At 42.0% G+C, this 20034-nt stretch overlaps 1 pseudogene; it reads left to right on the top strand.

Moving 5' to 3' along the window:
* The first annotated feature begins 1929 nt into the window (after nucleotides 1-1929).
* Nucleotides 1930-9238, top strand: LOC146637988 (uncharacterized; annotated as a pseudogene).
* The last annotated feature ends 10796 nt before the right edge of the window (nucleotides 9239-20034 follow it).

Below are 20034 nucleotides of genomic sequence, written 5' to 3'. Positions count from 1 at the left end.
ATTATTGTAATTTAACAGATGGCATATTTTATAGTACTTCTGTGCATCTTTAGTCATTCTTTTAATTATTACCTAAAACTGGTAAAATTACAGAAAATATTGATCATATAAATGCACAGTTTAGGTATTTTAAGCAAATGGAGACTAAGATTTAACTAACAAAAACCTAAACTGAGGAAAACACTTAAACACTAAGTTGGATCCCCAGAACCAGGACACATTTAATATCTTGATGCACGCTCAGTCATCCAGGTAATTAAATCCCAAAACGTTGATTCTGTTCATCTGGATGTTTTCAGTGGCAGAAATGTTTCATCATCATCCAGGTGACTTCTTCAGTCTCAGCTGACTGAAGGTTTCCCCAATCTTATAAACAGGACATTTGCACTGTGAGGTCAGTTCCTTGATCATTAATATACATACAACATACGCCTCATATACACACATTGTGTGATTATTTACAGCTTATACTGTTTTTTATTGTTTACTGATATTACTGCACTACAGAGAGGGTGAGAACCAACGTTTCCTTTCAGACAGGCATTTCTGTAAATACCATGAAATGACAATAATCCTTCTTCAATCTTGAACCTTGAAAAAGAGAGAAAGATGCTTCACTGGACAAATCTATCACATGAAACATCTACTTTGGACGGTGCCTCTCAGACACCCAAACCCCTGCCTTTGTCCCAGTGTTTGTGTTCTGCCCATCCAGGCTTCCTTCCAGCCACACAAAGCCACCTCATAACTGGTCCTACTGACTCCAGTGGGTAATTCTGTGACATGAGCTTTCTCTTGGTATGAAAGTAGTGCTACACCACAGACAGGCCACTGAAGACGCACTCAAGTCATCACACAGCAAATGTCCTCTGAGAAGCGCATGGCACAACATAGAAGAGCCACCTCCATGGGACAAGACTCAGCAGTTGATCTAAAGGTCAAAGGTCACTCTTTCGAGGATGCCAATGTTCACATTTTGGACAGAGAGGACAGATGGTTTGAAAGAGGAGTGAAAGACGCCATCTATGTCCACTATGAGCGACCATCTTTGAACAGAATAATTTATCATGGTGTTCTGTTGTGTGTGTGAAAGTCTGTTAAACCAGACCCATAAATAAGGTGTTTTCAGAGAGGCAGGCCACTGCGGCTTTGATCTGACCAATGAGCCGAATTAACAGCCTTCTGACGAGTTTTTTTTTTTAATTAACAAGACAGCTTTGCAGACTCTAGAGAAACACAGAATTCGTAACAAGCTGTTCTGCAACTGTTTTACTGACCGGCATCACTTTGTACCAGCAGTGATCAGCGTTTCTGGTCCCCTCACCGCATTCAGGTGTTTTTCCACCTATGATATTTTTACCCCCAGTACAGGATTTGGGACTGATTCATCACGCCCGAGGAGAGCAGTGGACACAAATGATTATGAGCAAGCGACACACACACACACACATTTGATGGCAGGTCTTACATAATCCTGAGTTATTGTGTCTGATGGTGAAAAGCACAAAGTTTTGGAAGAGGTGTACAGGTGTTGCACTCTAAAAGTAGTTATAACATTTACATTTTTCTGAATTGTTGGGAAAATCTTTAAAGACTATTCTTATTTAATTGTGTTTTGTTTTTGGACACATTTCTAGTTAATTTTTGTAGTTCACTAGCTCCAGGAGGTCAGAGTTCAGACGTGTGATGTCATCAGTAAGCGCAGAAAAAAAACAAAGAGGGTCTGAGACGTGAGAGAGCGATGTTTTGCTGATGATATGCTATGCTGCCTGTACACTCCAAACCTGAACTGAGGAGAATAAAGTTGCCAGAAGGAGAATGGAGTCATGTCTCTCTGAGGGTCCAACACAGGCACTGTGTGTTGAGAAGTACTAATGTAACAAAGGCTGTGTCCCAATTAAGACACCGCACACTTGAAGTACGCGCACTATGTACGGTGCATACTATAAGTACGAGAAGGGCGGAAGTGAGAGGCTTGTGAGTCTGGCCTTCGTCGCGCTGCTCAGGTTGCCTAGCAACCATGATACTAACCGTGAGAAATGTTTCATACAGCTTTGTGTGACAGAAATGAAGGAGAAAAAATGTTTTGTTGGTCATTCATCTTTGTCATGACATCACTTTGATTAGTTGAGTATCTGAGGCTGAGACCACGGGACTGTGAAAATGATTGTTGGGCTTCATGTCTGTGCTGAACAGTCATTTAAGATTAGTTAGTAAATAACAATTAGCTAATGTTGTTCATGAGACTAAAGTTTGGTAATGTAAATATAATATGGCCAATATTATATTTATTGTCAGATTATTATGATTATATATATATATATATATATATATATATATATATATATATATATATATATATATATATATATATATATAATAATAATCTTTGGGTCAAAGATTCAAGTTGCAGTTATTTATATGTCCTATCACCTTAAATCTTCACTCAAAGACAAGTATCTTTGACAGTGTATCTATAGATGTATTATATATAAGAGACAAATGTTGTTCCTTCAGTATGTCAGTGTCATGGTCCTGAGTCTGAGGACTCAGTGTTTTGTGTTTCCTTATGCTTTTGTTCATTCCGAGTATGTATTCTGTTGTGATTTTGCCATTTGTTAGGTTTCTGCTCTTTGCCTGCCTGCTCCCACTTCTCTGTGTTCCCTCTGTCTGTCCATGGTGTTATTGTGTCTACTTATGAGTCCGCCTGTCAAGTTCAGTGTCCTGTCTGGTTCTCTGTCTGTTAGTTTCCTGTTTTATTGTGAAGGTCTCTGTCTGATGTGAGTGTGTTCAGTTTACGTTTCCCCTGTCCCGTCAGCTCTGATTCCTCCCAGCTGTGTTGCCCTCCTGTCTCTCATCCCCTGATTACTGGTGTGTGTATTTAAGCCCTGTGTGTTCTCCTGCCTGTTGCTGGTTCGTCTGTGGTACCCTGTGTTCCACGGTGTCCTGGTCCTCGTCTGCGGCTCTCTGCTTCTCATCCCCTTTGTCGTATGCTCCCAGGTCTGTTATTTTTTGTTCTCCCAGTTTAGGTGTCTTCAGTTATTTGTCATGCCCCACTGCTTGTTTGCCACTACACCTTTTGTTAATAAACCTCACTAGCATTTCATCCACTGCCTGCATCTTGGGTCCTTCTTCCAACTCCACACGGCTCGCCTTGGCAGCCGTGACAGTACGAAGACTTCAGTGAAAGCAAAGGGCTGTTGTTCTTCTGTTTCTTCTGAACCTGTTAAACCCATGTCAGCTAACCCAGGGTCTGCTAAAACTGTGGCATATATCCCAGAGACAATTAACACCAGCTCTGATAATACCAGGACTGTTTATTCTTTTGAACTGCAACCTGAAGCTCAGTTAGCCGCCCGGCCTCAAGCTCAGGTAGCCGCCCGGCCTCAAGCTCAGGTAGTCGCCCGGCCTCAAGCTCAGTCTCCAATTCCACCACCGTCGTCATCCCAACCATTGTTTCAGTCACCCTCAGTTCAGCCTCCTGTTCAGCAGCCACTAGCCCTGCATCCTGTGTCACTTGCTACTCCGGTACAACAAGCTCAGTCAAATCAATCTGAAAGGAACTGTGTTTCATCCGTTTGCTCTAAGCAGAGAGACAAACCTCATGATAATGTAATCATTCCTACAAAGCTGGCCAGTTCAGAGACTGTGATGCACTCCAGGGCCTCCCCAGAGGCTGAGTTTCAGCCCTCAGCCCACTCTGGACCCGTGGAGGCTAGGAACCCAGCTGAGGAGTGCACCCAGCTGTCACTGCCTGAGCAGAGTCAATGCTCTGGGCAGCTGCAGTCTGCTATGTGTTTGCCAGGGGCCCCTGTGCCTGCTGGCTCTGTTCTGTCCCTGCCAGAGGTCCCCGCACCTGCTGGTTCTGAGACTGTCCCTGCGTATGCCAGGGGCTCCAGTGCCCACTGGTTCTGAGACTGTTTTCGCTGGGGGGCCCGAGGGGCCCGTCCAGCTTCCTGCCTCGTCAGCTGGCGGGCCCGAGGAGCCCGTCCAGCTTCCTGCCTCGTCAGCTGGCGGGCCCGAGGAGCCCGTCCAGCTTCCTGCCTCGTCAGCTGGCGGGCCCGAGGAGCCCGTCCAGCTTCCTGCCTCGTCAGCTGGAGGGCCCGAGGAGCCCGTCCAGCCCCAAGACTCGTCAGCTGGAGGTTCAGGAGAACCTAGCCAGCTTCCTGCCTCGTCAGCTGGAGGGCCCGAGGAGCCCGTCCAGTTGCCAGCTGCAGCCTCATCATCCTCGCCAGCTGCAGTCTCATCATCCTCGCCCGCAGCAGCCTCCTCATCAGCTTCAGCTTCACCCACGCCGTCGCCTGGTCCAGCTTCAGCATCCTCAGTGTCGCCTGGTCCAGCTTCAGCTTCACCCACGCCGTCGCCTGGTCCAGCTTCAGCATACTCAGTGTCGCCTGGTCCAGCTTCAGCTTCACCCACGCCGTCGCCTGGTCCAGCTTCAGCATCCTCAGCGCCGTCGCCTGGTCCAGCTTCAGCATTCTCAGCGCCGTCGCATGGTCCAGCATCCTCATCAGCTTCGCCTGGTCCAGCATCCTCATCAGCTTCGCCTGGTTCAGCTTTGGCTTCGCCTCCGGCTGGCCCAGCCTCTGCTTCAGCCTTGTCTGGTCCAGCCTCCGCCTCGCCTGGTGCTGTGGGGGCAACGCAGCCTTCGGGTTCCCTACTACCACCTCCACATCGTCGGTCATCTGCCAGGCCGCTTGTTGGGCATCTTCGCTACTGTGGACGCCCTCCTGAACGCCGCCACTGCCTTCCGCGTGGCCGGCCTCCGGACCTGCCCCGCTGCCATTCGCATGGTCGGCCTCCGGAACCGTACTGTTTTGGCCTCCGGCGCTGTCGGCCTCCGGGTCGGCCCCCCGAACTTGTCCATCTAGGCCTTTTTTGGACTATGTTGGCATTACTAAATTTGGCTCAATGCTTACATATATGTGTAAAAAGCAAATGTACGAGCTGTGATAACTGTGTCTGATAGAATGAAGAGTAGACTGATATATGAAATATTCCTTTATTGGGTGAGAAAATCAGACCATGTCATAACTGCTGTAAGTCATACAGAATAGATATCAGAGCCTTAAACAGGCTGACGTCTGCTAAATGGGTCAAACTGGGCAGAAAGTACACAAACACATAACATCCTTATAGAATATGATGTAACACTATAGATCAACTTAGCTCAGAATATATAAAGCATATAAACAGTGTCACACATGGAAATCAAATGTGTGATAAGCTGCAGGATTCAAACACAAGTGTAACTTATAAACACATGTTCATACTTTTATTCCACAATCAGAGAGAAAGAAACAGAGAGAGAGTGCAGGACAGACAGACAGGTGACAGTCTCAGGTGTACACACTGCTACACAACAGCACAGAGAAGGAGGATTTAGTGTTTGTGTTATTACGAGTGTAAACAAGAAGAGTTCCAGATGGTGCAGTGGACACATGTGTGACTGCTGTGATTAAAGCATCTTTCTTTCAGCTTAACGAGTGAACCGTCAGCTCGTTCAAACACACGTTAAAGTCCGTTTGGCTCGACACCACCGAACAGAGGCAGCAATATAACATAGCTCACATTAACAGTGCAGTGAATCCTGCTTGTGCCGTGATGTTCAGGAGTGCAAACCGAGCAGCATCACTGACTTTCAGCTTGTTGTGTTTGTGGATATATGACTGACTTTAATTATCCACAAATCATCACATTCTCTGTAAGATTAAGGTCGACTATTGTATCGTATAGGCTTTAGAACCAAGTTAGTACAAAATTATCCACACCCACCGGACCACGCTTGGTATTTGGTGGAATCGACGGTGCATTTGAAGTACACTTCGATTTGGGACAGCAGTCGTCGCGTGGCGCTGACGTAATCGCAGTCAAAATGCGTACTTCAAGCGTGCGGTCTCTTAATTGGGACACAGCCAAAGTGTTCCACAGGTTACGTCCGTGGTGGCCATCTTGTTTCCCCAGTAGAGTGGAGGCCTGCCTCAGTTGCAGCTCTTTTATAGGCCAGTCTGAATTGAGAAGGCGTGGTCTTTAGAGTATATAAAGCGGGCAGGAAATGGATAGGGGGCCATTTTGAGAAGTTGCTGTCTGTATGTGCTGTATGTGCAAGAGATAATGACAATGGCAAGAGACAATAAAGTAAAGTTAAGACAGAGTGATGTCTGATGTTTTCCTCACCACACCTCTCTGCGTGACACTGGAAATGTAAAGGTGTGTAAGCTCTAAAACGTCTTTGTGAACACTTTTCTACGTATATGATGCTTCAAAAATGTGACACGTGTAATGTGATCATCAAAGAACATGAATTGATCAAACTTTTATTTGTATGTTATAATGTTTATCTTACACTGTGTAATTTTTACAGAATAATAATAATGGATTGCATTTATATAGCGCTTTCCGAGACCCTCAAAGGGTTTTACAATGCCACTATTCATTCACTCTCACATTCACACACCGGTGGAAGCAGCTACAGTTGTAGTCACAGCTGCCCTGGGGCAGACTGACAGAAGCGAGGCTGCCATCGGCCCCTCTGGCCATCACCAGTAGGTAAAGTGTCTTGCCCAAGCACACAACGACCAAGACAGACAAAGCAGGGGATCGAACCGGTAACCTTCCGATTACAAGATGAGCATCCCAACCCCCTGAACCACAATCGCCCCAACGACCATGCAATGTCTACAACGTTGTTCATTGTATGAATGTGTAATCATGTATCTTTGATAAATAAAATATTTGTACTTTGTGGTTATTGAATAAATATTAGTCCCATATGTCACTGATAAACACGGATGCTAAAGAAATGTTTGATGGAAAAAGGAAATGCAGTGTTTGCTGCTAAACTTTGAGGTGCTAAGTCACCAATAAGAAAATGCCAGCAGGAGACTAGTTGTCATGGGTTTGTGTTTTTCTACATTTATGTGTATTTTTCCATGTGCAGTGTTTTGGTTGATCTCTCTCCTTTGTCTTCCTGTCTACCTACGTCTGATATTTATGTTCGCACTTCCGGATGTGTTGGGTCGCCAAGGGATTATTCCCGGAAGTGTTCCCGCGCTTGACGTTGCCACATCTCGTCAGCCGTCACCAGCTGCTGCTGATGGCCTCATTAAGAGTGTCCTGTTTAAGAGCGTGGCTGCGCTCCAGTCATTGGATCCTAGAGTCAAACTCGCCACTACAACCGTGACAGATATATTTAAAAAACCTCAATTTGGAAGAGATTGCCTAGTCACCATTTTGTGTTTTTTGTGTTCACTAGGAATCGGGAGCGGAATATGTTTCACGGGAGCAGAGCCACGGGTTGGAAATTGGAGTGTAATTCTGGGAGAATTACCATGGGGGCACAAGGCTGGGATTGTACATAGTTGTGTGTTTTCCACTTTCTGTAAATCCACTGTCCTGCATTATCAGAGTCCTGCATTTTGGGTTTTCCACAACTCCACGGTCTGCCATTGCAGCTCATGACACTAGCAGCCCTGATTCTGTATGTAAAACATGAAAAACTCCACAGCAGTGATACTTGTTCTTACATAGGTGCACTTAGTGTTAGTTAAGGTACTTTACTGTTCCAATGAAACAAGAAGATCTCATTTAAAGTAAAGTTTTTGGCCATTCTGTGATCTCATTTACCATTTTCTCTTAATATCTTACTTTTAAGATAGATTCTGTTTTAAATCAGGTTGTGATCCTAAAGTCACTCTCATAGCACTGATTTTCTAGTAATGTACAAAAATTGCAATGTCATCTAAATTTCCAAACTGCCTTTTTTCCAGTGACGGTTATGGTGAAATTGAAGTTATTTTGTGTGACTGCACACTGCCCATGAGATGACTCATTAGTAAGAAGTACAGCAGAAGTTTCATTTCAGTTTTATCCTTATCTATTTATTTCACAATATGTGATCACAGCACAATTTACCCAAATGTGCACTTGTCTTTTTTAGTCACAGTGCCTTTACAACCAGGAGAACCAAAACTGCAAAGACTTTTTGGAAGTTTGTAAAGAGCTTCCTCAGATCCCTGTGAAGCAGCTGTTTCACATGGATCACGTTAAAGCCGGCCTTCTCCACTATCTCAGTGGTCAAAGTGAGATCCTCACTTTCTGAAATAACTTTATTTATCAGAGGTTTTTCCCATTGGTAAAGGGTGGGCCACCTCTATTTTAAATTGCTATATTGGTGGAATGGGGAGGAGCCCCCCCACTCTGGGCCCCACTTTGTAGGCCCAGAGTGGCTGCTGTGTGAAGATGCACCTGACTCTCTCTGGTGTCCTCAACCGTCTCACACTGAGGTGGAGCGTGACACAATCACCTTCTCAGCAGAGCGCACAACACGCTGCAGTCTCTGTTTGTCCCTGATAGTGGCTCCAGCGTACCACACGGTGATGGAGGAGGTGAGGATGGACTCGATGATTGCAGTGTAGAACTGCATCATCGTCCGTGTTGGCAGGTTGAATTTCTTCAGCTGCCTCAGGAAGTACATCCTCTGCTGGGCTTTCTTAATGACGGAGGTGATGGTGGGCTCCCACTTCAGGTCCTGGGTGATGGTGGTACCCAGGAAGCAGTATGAGTCCACAGAGGTGATGGGGGTGTCAGTCAGGATGATGGGGGGGAGTGGGGCTGTGTGCTTCCTGAAGTCCACAATAATCTCCACTGTCTTCTGGGCATTCAGCACCAGGTTGTTGTGGCTGCACCAGGACACCAGACGTTCAACCTCCCTCCTGTAGGCAGACTCATCCCCGTCCGAGATGAGCCCAATAACGGTGGTGTCATCTGCAAACTTGATTAGCTTGACAGACTGGTGGGTGGAGGTGCAGCAGTTGGTGTACAGGGAGAAGAGCAGAGGAGAAAGAACAAAGCCCTGAGGGGAGCCGGTGCTGATGGTCCGGGAGTCCGAGACATTCTTCCCCAGCCTCACGTGCTGCTTCCTGTCCGTCAGGAAGTCAGTGATCCACCGGCAGATGGGATCAGGCACATTCATCTGGGAAAGCTTGCCTCGGAGATGGTCTGGAAGGATGGTGTTGAAGGCAGAGCTGAAGTCCACAAACAGGATCCTGGTGTAGGTTCCTGGGGAATCCAGATGCTTCAGGATGAAGTGTAGAGCCTTGCTGATAGCATCATCTACAGACCCGTTGGCTCTGTATGCAAACTGCAGGGGGTCCAGGAGGGGCGCCGTGAGGGTCTTGGGAACAGGGACTATGGTGGAGGACTTGAAGCAGGCAGGCACATGACATGCCTGCAGTGAGGAGAGTCTGAGAGTGGCAGGAGACACACCGGCTGGGCCGGGAGCTTTCTGGGCGTTCAGGCTCTTAAACTGCTTTCTCACATCTGCTTCATGAATATGAAGGGGTGTAGTGGGAGAAGGTGGTGTGAAATCCTCATTGGTGTGGGGTAAGAAGGGGGGTGTTGTGGGTGAAGTGTTTGATGGTGGTGATGGCTCTGTGGTGGTGGGAGAGGGAGCGGTGGGGGAATGAGCGTCCAAAGTGTCTCTGGCTACGTCCACACTAGCCCAGATAGATTTAAAAACGGTGTTTTCATCTGAAAATGCTCCGCGTCCACACTAGCATTTTCAATCGTTTTCACAGAGTTGTGCATCCACATTGAAACAGCCGAGAACGCTTCCCAGATAGCAAGGAGACATTGAAACAATGTTTAGTCAATATCAGGCGATGTCATAGAATCAACGTTGAGATCTGACGTTGACCTAACGTCACTCTTGCACCCTTTTTTAATATTGAAACAACATAAGGTTTTGATATTGAATCAATGTTGAACGCTGACATTGATTCAACGTCAAAATTTCAAACACTGTTAATGTTGAAACAATGTCAGATTCTGATATTGAATCACTGTCTAACTCTGATGTTGATTTTTCATCACTTTTGCACCCTTGGTTACTATTGAAACAACAATAAAGTAATGATTAAAAATCAGTACTTAACAGGTATTTGTATTAATACAAAACCGCTGCAAATTACCAGCAATATTTAAACCTAAAAGAAAATTGTGTATGATCCACAAATAGGAAACCCATTATATGCTGGACATAGTCTTACAATTTGTCATGTCTACAATAATATCCCTATAATATGAAGCATCTAGCATTATGTAATAAAAAAATGACAAGACATCTGTATCAATAACAAAGTAATTTCTTATATTAAAAAAAGTTTCTTTGTTACATGTATTGGTTACAGGTCACTTATTTTTTTTTAGTTTACTCGGGGATCGAGCTGGATATCGGGCATCCTGCACCACCCATGTGATCTGGAGCGTAGCGGAGACATTTCTGCTCTGCTTGGGCAAAGGACACAAACAAAAAGAAGAAGAAGAAAAAAAGGCCAAATTAGAGCTTAAATATGAATAACCTCTTGTCAATTGTATTCAGCAGGGAGAAATTATGGGATTAATATGAAAGTCACAAGGCAGAAATCAGCTAACTGCTGCCTGACTTTGATTCTCAAAAAGCCATTAGCTGAAAAGCTCAAAGCCCAATTTTCTAGAGATAAAATGAATAAACCAAACTATTTGCAGTGAAATGTATTCCTATTCCCATTTGTTGGACGATAGCCTCTGTTGTAGAGCAGCTGCTGCTCCACATCGAAAGGAGCCAGCTGAGGTGGTTCGGGCATCTGACAAGGATGCCCCCTGGGCGCCTCCTGGGTGAGGTGTTCCAGGCATGTCCCACCGGGAGGAGGCCCCGGGGCAGACCCAGGACACGCTGGAGAGATTATATCTCTCGGCTGGCCTGGGAACGCCTTGGTATTCCCCCGGATAAGCTGGAGGAGGTGGCTGGGGAGAGGGAGGTCTGGGCCTCTTTGCTTAGGCTGCTGTCCCCGCGACCCGGCCCCGGACAAAGCGGATGAAGATGGATGGATGGATGGATAGCCTCTGTTGTATATTCAATCAGAACATACAGGAGAAGGCCATTTTTAAGCAGTTTAACTGAATTTGACAATTTCTAAAGTTCAGGGCTACAAAAGTCCCATAACCTTTAAGAACTTATCATTGCTTTATTTGCCTCTGCTCATTGCAGTTTGTTGTGGAAGTTTTCCATTAAATAAAGCCTGCAGACGAGCGGTGAGCAGTAGCTAACATTCTTTAATCAAAACACAAAGAACAGACAACCAAGCTTGGTAGAGCCTGCATGATCGTGGGACAGACGGTCAGCAGAGTCTCCCTGAGCCCAGCATGGCTCTCAGTTAAAAACCTTCTCCAGGAACAAAAGGCAGTGCACAGCTGCTTCACACCATAAGGTTCACACTCCCTTGCTACCTCCCAGAGTCCTCGAGGAGACAAACGACTCTTCCTGTAGAGTTGTCTGCTTCTCCCATCTTCCTTACCAGACCACCACCATCTGTCTAACTGTATCCACTGTCTCATCTTGCCATTTTGCTCCAAAAGGGGCAAATGTCCAACTCAGGCAGTCTTTTCAAAGGTCCATTCACACACAGTGAAGCTGCAGCTTGTTGGAAATGCACAACTCGAACAGATGTGTGGCAGACTTGCGTTTTAGGAGCTGCTACCGACAAACCAGCAAATAAACACAAAATGTGTCATCTGTGACACTTGTGAGGTTGTCTCAAACACACTCCGTCAGTCTTGATGCTGTTGAACAAAAAAATGTTTAAAAATGTGGCGAGTTTACCTGGTGATATCCTCATGCGCGACGCGATCGTGAAAACAGCAAACAGTTAACACCACGCCGATGTTGTTCACGGGACAGCAAGAGTAAACGATCGTGAGACTCTTGTCGTCGTTATCGTTCCCCTCGCACGGTTTATTTCTCCGATTTCAGCGTTTTTGCTTCACAACTAAAGCGAGCAGTTTACTTTGTGCACTAACATGGACTCGAATCAACCAGCGCCACCTCTGGCCAAGTGCCACAGCCTACAGCCAGATCAACCTGTGACACACATCTGCAGCACGTTTGAATTCGTTTCATGCACATTTGTACCTTTCAATTGTGTCTGTTTGTGCGTCATGCAAATAAACCTTTGAACTGAATGAAATGATATCATGTATTTGTAAAAAATTCCAAATTATATATACGAAGTCACAGGAATCACCACCGCTGTTCATCATGATTTTAATATTTTTGCCTATGAGAAAAACATCCTGAACAAATATGACACATCAATATTTCATTAGTGTTGTCACATCATATCCTGTAAGCATAGTCTGCCTGTGTATTTTCTCTGCAAATGAACATTTTAGAGTTAGTTGTTATATACAGTCTGTATAAGTGTGGTTAATCCAATAAACATTTGTAAGGAGATGGCAGTTACTGTAAACGTGTCCAGTAGGTTCACGTTCAGATCAGAAAACCGTTTCAGCTGCAGGCATCTACTCCTGTGCTGGGCCCTAAATTATTTATATTATATATAAATGACATATGTAGTGTTTCCAAACTGTTAAAATGTGTATTGTTTGCTGATGATACCACTCTGTACTGCTCAGGTAAAAACTTAGAACAGCTTCTGACTGCAGCGGAAAAGGAGTTAAATATATTAAAAAACTGGTTTGATGTAAATAAGTTATCATTAAATATAAAGAAAACAAAATTGATTATTTTTGGCACTAGACAAATGAAAAATGTATCTAAAATAAGGGTTAATGGAATTGAAATTGAAAGAGTGTACGAAAATAAATTTCTTGGAGTGATGATTGATGATAAGCTGAGTTGGAAGTCTCATATAAACCACGTGAAAACAAAAATGTCAAAAACCATCGATATCCTCTATAAAACAAAGCATGTCCTGAACAAAAAATCATTATACACACTTTATTGTACTCTGTTGCTTCCATATATGACTTACTGTCTGGAGATATGGGGTAATGCATATAAAACGAACACTCTTCATATTTTTAAGTTACAAAAAAAAGCTATAAGAATTATAAACCAATCAAACTATATAGAACCAACTAACATTTTGTTTATTAATCTGAATACCCTGAAATTTTATGATTTAGTTGAATATAAAATGGCACAGATAATGTATAAAGCACAAAATAACTTGCTTTGCCGCAGTACTCAGAAGCTGTTCAAAGTCAGAGAGAGTCAATATGACTTAAGGGGAACAGATTTCTTTAAAAAAAACAAGATAAGGACAAATATAAAGCAGAGATGTGTTTCTGTTAGAGGAGTTAAACTGTGGAATAGTTATGACAGTGATTTAAAAATGTGTAGTTCATTTTCCTTGTTTAAAAACATGTTTAAAAATAGAGTAATAGAAAAATATATAAATCAAGAATGAAAAGAGCAAAAAGGAGAGAAAAAAAACAACCTCTTGATTCTTTTGCTTTGATGTAGTTACTTATCTAAGGTGGAAAGTTTTTTTTTCTTTGTTTTTGTTTGTTTGTTTGTTTGTTTGGTTTTTGCTTTGTTTTATTATTTTCTTCAAGCCCTGTGTACAGGAGCTGCATACAAAAAGATATTTTGTGAAAAGGGTTGGCGTAATAAGCAAATGCTTCAGCCAATACCTTTTGATTAGCCTTGTCTCATGCTTTCTTTCTTTATGGTAGATTTTTGTTCTGTTTTCACTGTTTTTTTTTTTTTTTCACTGTTTTCACTGAGATTTGAATTTGAATGCTAATCAATAAAATCAAATCAAAATCAAAATCAAAAAAAAATCCTGTAATTGAAACAATCACCTCATACGCCTCATGTTTTACACCCCTATAAGGTGAGCTTGTTACACTGCACATGAATATTACGTGACATGGTACGACTAACTCATGTTCAAACATTTAAGATACTGTTCAGCCATTTTGTTTACTGGGTAGTGCATAATGGCCGAGTTACCTGAGTGGGAATCCACTAAAGCAAAAAAATAATATATATTTTTTTATTAATTACAAAAACCTTATAGGAAAACCTAAGAAAAGGTTGCAGAAGCACAGAAAAAACTGCCGTGTACGTTATAGTGTGTAAATTCAAAAACTGTATAGAGAGAATGGCGCAATGAAAACAGAATAAGATAAGATTAACTTTATTGAGTAGAATATAGGCAGTAAGAGTTTTGTAATTAACTTTAAATCATGTTTGCCAAAGACAATGCAGCAAATTAACCCAGTTCTACCTGCTAGCTAAAGATGTTATGCTTCTCCCCCTTATACCGTTTAGGACGACTATAGAAAGTTACTAAAATAACCATTGATGAAAACGTATCAAACTTTCAGTATTTACCTTTGTCATAGTTTTCGATTCTTTGGTATCCTTTTGTCCTCTACGTTTTCAAACACCAGGGAGAGAAAAGGCCGCAACTGACGAAAGACCGCGAAGACTAGACGCTAGGCGGTGCAATCGGCTCCTCCCTCTTTTTAAACGAGCCAATAGGAGCTGCTCACATTAAAAACAACTTTATTTAAAAAGTCGTTTTACACCTGATACAACATTTTAAAAGTCAAACAATGCACAAGTTTATAAGAACAATTTTATTTTTCAAAGTTTTTTAAGCATAGGGATGGTTAATATGTTTAAAAAATTCATATATAATATTTGTCAAATAATTGTCACCCAAATCAACATCATAATAAAAGTGTAATTAATAAAATATATAATAATGATAAGAATAATAATAACAGTTTACCTAAAAGCTCCTCTAACATTAGACTGGTTTTGAAAAGATTCAATAGTGTCACTAAGGACAAGGGAGTTTCACAGTTGAAGTGTGACTGCTTGAAAGACCCCATTCCCTCTCCTCTCCACTAGTTCAAAGAAAATGTAAATTATTTTTGGTTATGTAATTTGAGGGCACAAGTTTGAAGAGTAACATTTTAACAGATCGGTAATATACTTCAGGAGCTTTACTGGATCTGATTAACCAAAACTTCCATCTTCCATGTAGCTAACTGTCTTTTCTCTAATACAGTAGAGTGTATCTGATCTACTAAAAATCCTCAACTGCATGTTTGCTCAAGTAAATAGTCTAATCCTTAATTTGCAAATGCCAAATCTGGATTTTGTCTGTGTAATTCACTTTTATCTTAGGTTTTTATTTGTATTTTTTGCTTTTCTTTTTTCTACTCTTGTGTCCGTTTTAATCACTTATTATTGCCGCTGTGACAAGTGAATTTACCTAAGAAGAATCATGAAGTCCTTATTTTGTCTTACCTGAGCCTCACCATGCAGAGCGCTGAAAGTTCACATTAAGTACTTAAAATGAAATCTAAAATTAAGAAGTAACCAGTTTCAAACCAGTTATGGCCTGTATTTATATAGCGCTTTACTAGTCCCTAAGGACCCCAAAGCGCTTTACACATCCAGTCATCCACCCATTCACACAGTTATTTGGAATAGTGTGCAGAGTGTTTTGAGTAACATTGAATGTTCAAAAACATCAAAGTTCCTATGGTCTCACTTGACAGCTGGGTTGTAGTGTCTGATAACACATAACATCTTGAGGTCTCAACGTGGACTTTGAGTACATTTGCTAGCCAAGGCTAAATACTGAGAGGGTCAAAAATGAAGGGTAAAGAACATCTGACTGTACGTAAGGGTAGCAAAAGTGATAGACTGAGGTTGTGCCAAATATGTTAAAGTTAGGGTGATTTGTTAGAGATTGGTACCCCATGGGTGCCGTCTGCAGGTTATAAAAGAGAGTTATGTTGATACTTTCTTTTGAGATTATTTTTACAATTTGACTTTCAGAACTCCCTGGGTTGTGTGCAATCTGTGATGGGCTTGTTTGGAATAAATCCTCCTTTATTCAAATAACACTTTCTCTGGCTCTTCACAGAAGAAGAATCCTCACATAAGCATGTGCTACCATTTTGAACCAATGTACACATTTACCATCACTGACCCAACTAGGACCTACATTGGATGCCCACCCATATGGATTTAATGTTAGAAACCCAAGTGGGTCCCATATATACACTAAACAATGTTGAGCCCATGTAAAATATATGCCCATATTAATTTAACATAACCCATTTGGGGCCCACATAGACATGTTTTCAGGGTCTGACTTGCATTTGCCCATGTGCGACACATATAGTTTGACCAGGTGGGCCCCACCTGTGTCATCAGTACTAAAAAAAAAATTGATTTAATGTGGTTTAATGTGTTTAATGTGAAAAACCCAAGTAGGCCCCATACAAAAAGCCCAGTTTGAGCCCATGCCCACATGGTACCCATCCAGCCCGAGCAAAAACCAGGTGGGGCCCATATATACATGTTGGCTGGGTTAGCAAAAAAGAGAAAGGATTCAAATTCTATATTTCTCAGTATTTGTAAACAGCGGTCTCACGTTTATCACGGGTGTTATTTTCCAAAAATAACCAGTGATATGTGAAATCAAGTAGCCAGTTTTATTTTTTGATGGTGCAAAACGTTTCGTCGACATTGTTGTGTTTGTTGGGGAAAAAACGTACAAACATACAGCACTGCACTTCAGAGTCACACTGCTAGCGATCGATGCAGCGATTCTGTACTGTACAGGAGAGACGTCACGGAAGAGATCGTCTGCAGCGATCAGGATGCAGGACACAATGTGATGTAAAAAAAAAGGCATGCAAACTTGCACTAAACAACCCGTGAAACAGCGAGGTGAAAGGTGAACCGCGTTATAGCGAGGGACCGCTGTAATTTTGAAGGTAAGTCACAACATACCCTTCGTACATACTAATGTATAGAAACCGTTACCAGCAATCGTTCATTTTTTGTGTGGCTTTTTTCACGGTTTGTTAACATGCTGTGTAGGTGTGTACTTGACTAGCTGATCTCGACATAACGGGGGAAACATCTGGTTTGACTGTTCTTCACCTGTAGTTTGAATGCTGAACATTTGCCTGTTTAAATCATGAGACCTGTCACTATACAGAGATGTGCTTCTGCATGTGGACGATGTCTCTTCTGCTGCAGTGATGCAGTTCTGCTTGTGTTGAGTGATGTAAACAACTGATCGATCTAAACGCTTTAAACGTCAAAGTTGATCATTAGATTTTTTGTGACACAACAGCGGTGAGTGTTCCCACCTTCTGCTCTTTGTAACTTAATGCAATCTTTCCGTTTTCGAGTTTTGGACATGATTTTGGAGTATATCTTCGCAGTAGCGACTGACCGCAAAGTAAAGCTACTGGAAATGTACAACCCCACATCCGGTCTCAAACCAGGAAGTTACCGTTTTCTCATGCACAGGGTCAATTTAGTTTTCGCTGTCAAAGTCGATTTAACTGAAGTTACATGTTTCCGGTTACTGTGGAGGTTGCAATATGGCGCTCCCCAGTGGCTGCAGCCAGGTGCTCTTGGATTTATTTGCTCTCTCTCCTCCTTAGACATGTTTTTTATGTTAGTTATAATTCAGAATTGGCGACTGGAACAGGAATGACACGTACGAACATCAGGAAATAAAAACCCGATAAATAGTGATGGCCAAATGAAGCTTTCTGAAGCACTGAAGCTTGTATTGAAAAACGGTTCATTACTCGAAGCTTTTCAACACAGTCCTCTCTGGTGACATCCTGTGGTGAAGAGCAGCTTGAATCCACAAAATAAAACCAACCGCTTCATTATGATTGCTCACTCTACTGAGTGGAATCCTGTCTGATATTGGGCCGCCGTTGTGTTGCTTCTAACGTGTATTTTTTGGGGTTAAAAAAATGTGGTTTATTTGTGTAATAAATAATTTTGACCAGTAAACTTTCCTTGTTTGAACATGCACTATGGTGTGGTCTTTCTTTGCTTGTGACTTCTTGATGGTAAATACAATAATTGAAAAATACCACGTTACATATAATATACATATAATAATGTACAACACATTATGGAGTATGCTTCTGCTGTGAGGTCTTGCCTCCATGCACTTATGCAATTAATCGCTAGACAGGTATATTTATAAATAATATTATATTAGGGAAATTTTCCTATACATATCTTTGACCTGGGGGTTATGAACTTGACGCTGGAGTGCAGAGAAACTGGTAGAGATGCAGTTATACGGTCTACCTGGGCCCCACAAACTATCAGCTAAAGAGAATAAATAAATTAAATTGCCGCACATTTGGCAGACTAACATTTTAAGATTAATTAAACAATAAAATATATATATTTTTATAACATTAAATGTTACGAGTCAAATGGAAGTCTTTCTACAGTTATTTACTGATATTTATATGTGTACTCAGTGACAAAGCACAGTACAAGGTTAAAATGTCTCAACATGACTGACTTGTCCATTGTCCATATACTTTATCACAGTAAGTATAACGAAGCCATCGAGTCCCTCCTCTTAAACACAGTGTGTTGTCAGAATAAGCATTTTGATGTAGCCACCGTGGAGGGGAAACCATGTTAAAATGCACGTGTGCATACTAAAAAGATTCAAAAGAAAATATTATAATTGTATCCTTTTCCTTTCACATACGCAGAAATAAAAGGTGTAAATTACTCATGTTACACTCTGAAAGCAGAAATGTCTCTTATATATATATATATTCATGGGGTTACTTGACTAAATGTAAAATTACTTTTATCTTTTTTCCTCTGACTTTGAACCAATATCTGTACGAACTGCAATCATCAGGTCCTGCTTGTCTTTCCATACATGACGAAGGATATTCTTGAAGAAACCTTACAGTCAGTTGGGGCCGAGACAAATGATGATTTTTAGCTCAGTGAGGAATCTGATCTGCACTTTGAGGCCAGTTCAAAAGCCATCACTGCCTGGAAACTGAGATGTAAGTCAAGTATTGCAAACATACTAGAAGTTCCATAAATTGAACCCTTTGTGTGTTTGTTTGCTTGTAGGGTATACTCCTCATCAGTTGGTGCTTTGCCACAACCTCGTCCTGCGGCAGTCCTTGTGCAGCGAGGGCAGAACAAGTTTTTCCAGGAACTGTTGCAGTTACTGGAGAGGAGAACACAGCCAAGTCCACGCATGAGAAGGGAGATGGTCTGGATGGTGGTTTGTGACATGAAGAAAAAAAGCTCTTGGATAAGTAAAAGGAAGTGACCAGAGTATAAAGCTAGATCCTGCAGTCTCTCTGGTCTTCACTCACTCTCTGGGAGGCTGCTTGCCAAACTCTGTAGTGTTGTTTGTTACAGGCGTCTTCTTACAGTGTGTTGTACATGTGTCAGGCCATCTTTATTGAGTTCTTTGTTAAATAAACTGAGCAAGCTAAGCTGTGTCTATTTTTGCCAGTGTCGAGCCAAGTTGGTAACTGTAGCTTTACAATAATAATTGCAATAATGAATTATTGTTGTTTATATACTATATACTATTATTGATGTGAAGTTCTTATCAATAAAATTAATATAGTCATTGTGCCCTTCTCTGTTTGCCAAGATGTTTTTTCTCCATCAACCCAGAGAAAGTCACTAAAGGTGAGAAGACCAACACACTCATGTGAAGCCAAGAGTCCTTACTCAGGAACTATCAGGTCATGCGTGATGTGATGTGTGAACATGGACTAAAGACACTAAAAGTTATGGCGTGTGATGGAGAGCCACACTCACAGCATGAAGGTTTATTTCAGCATTTTTCTATAAACTTTGTGTAAATCTTAGAGAAAAAAAACATGTTTAACAGCAGTTTGGTCATGCTAATTCAACAGGAGGGGGTTGTTGGGTTTACTGTTTTCAACACTGCAGTGCAATGAAACTGCAAAGGTAAGTTAGAGAAGCAGGCAAGAAGAGGCTCATGAACACAAACAGAAAACTTCATATAGACTAGTGAACCACAGCGCTGCAGATTACAGCAGGATCCAGTGTAGTGTTGATGGTTTACCTGCAGGGGACAGTAGAGCGCTGTAAAACAAGGGAGCATCCTAAGGATCCCAGTAAAAAAACTGCACAGCAACATGTAAAGGAACTAATTCATTTGAAAGGAAACTAAAAAGAACAGTAGAATTCTCATAAAGATTAAAGGGAAAACAACAAAAGAATGCAGTGTGTATAAGGACTTTTCATAAAACAAAGAACACGCATGACTGTCTAACTTACTGAAAACCAAACTGGTAAATCTGTGACCTTTACACCAAACTATTCTGGTTTTGGACAGACTGTCTTTGTGAAATACACTACAGACAGTCACAGTT

Source organism: Diplotaxodon limnothrissa, linkage group LG2, assembly GCF_057381915.1.
Source record: "Diplotaxodon limnothrissa isolate DT_005_m linkage group LG2, D_limnothrissa_male_GT1.1, whole genome shotgun sequence".
Lineage (NCBI taxonomy): Eukaryota > Metazoa > Chordata > Actinopteri > Cichliformes > Cichlidae > Diplotaxodon > Diplotaxodon limnothrissa.
The sequence above is the reverse complement of the archived record's forward strand: the minus strand, read 5'-3'. Positions and strand labels throughout refer to the sequence as shown.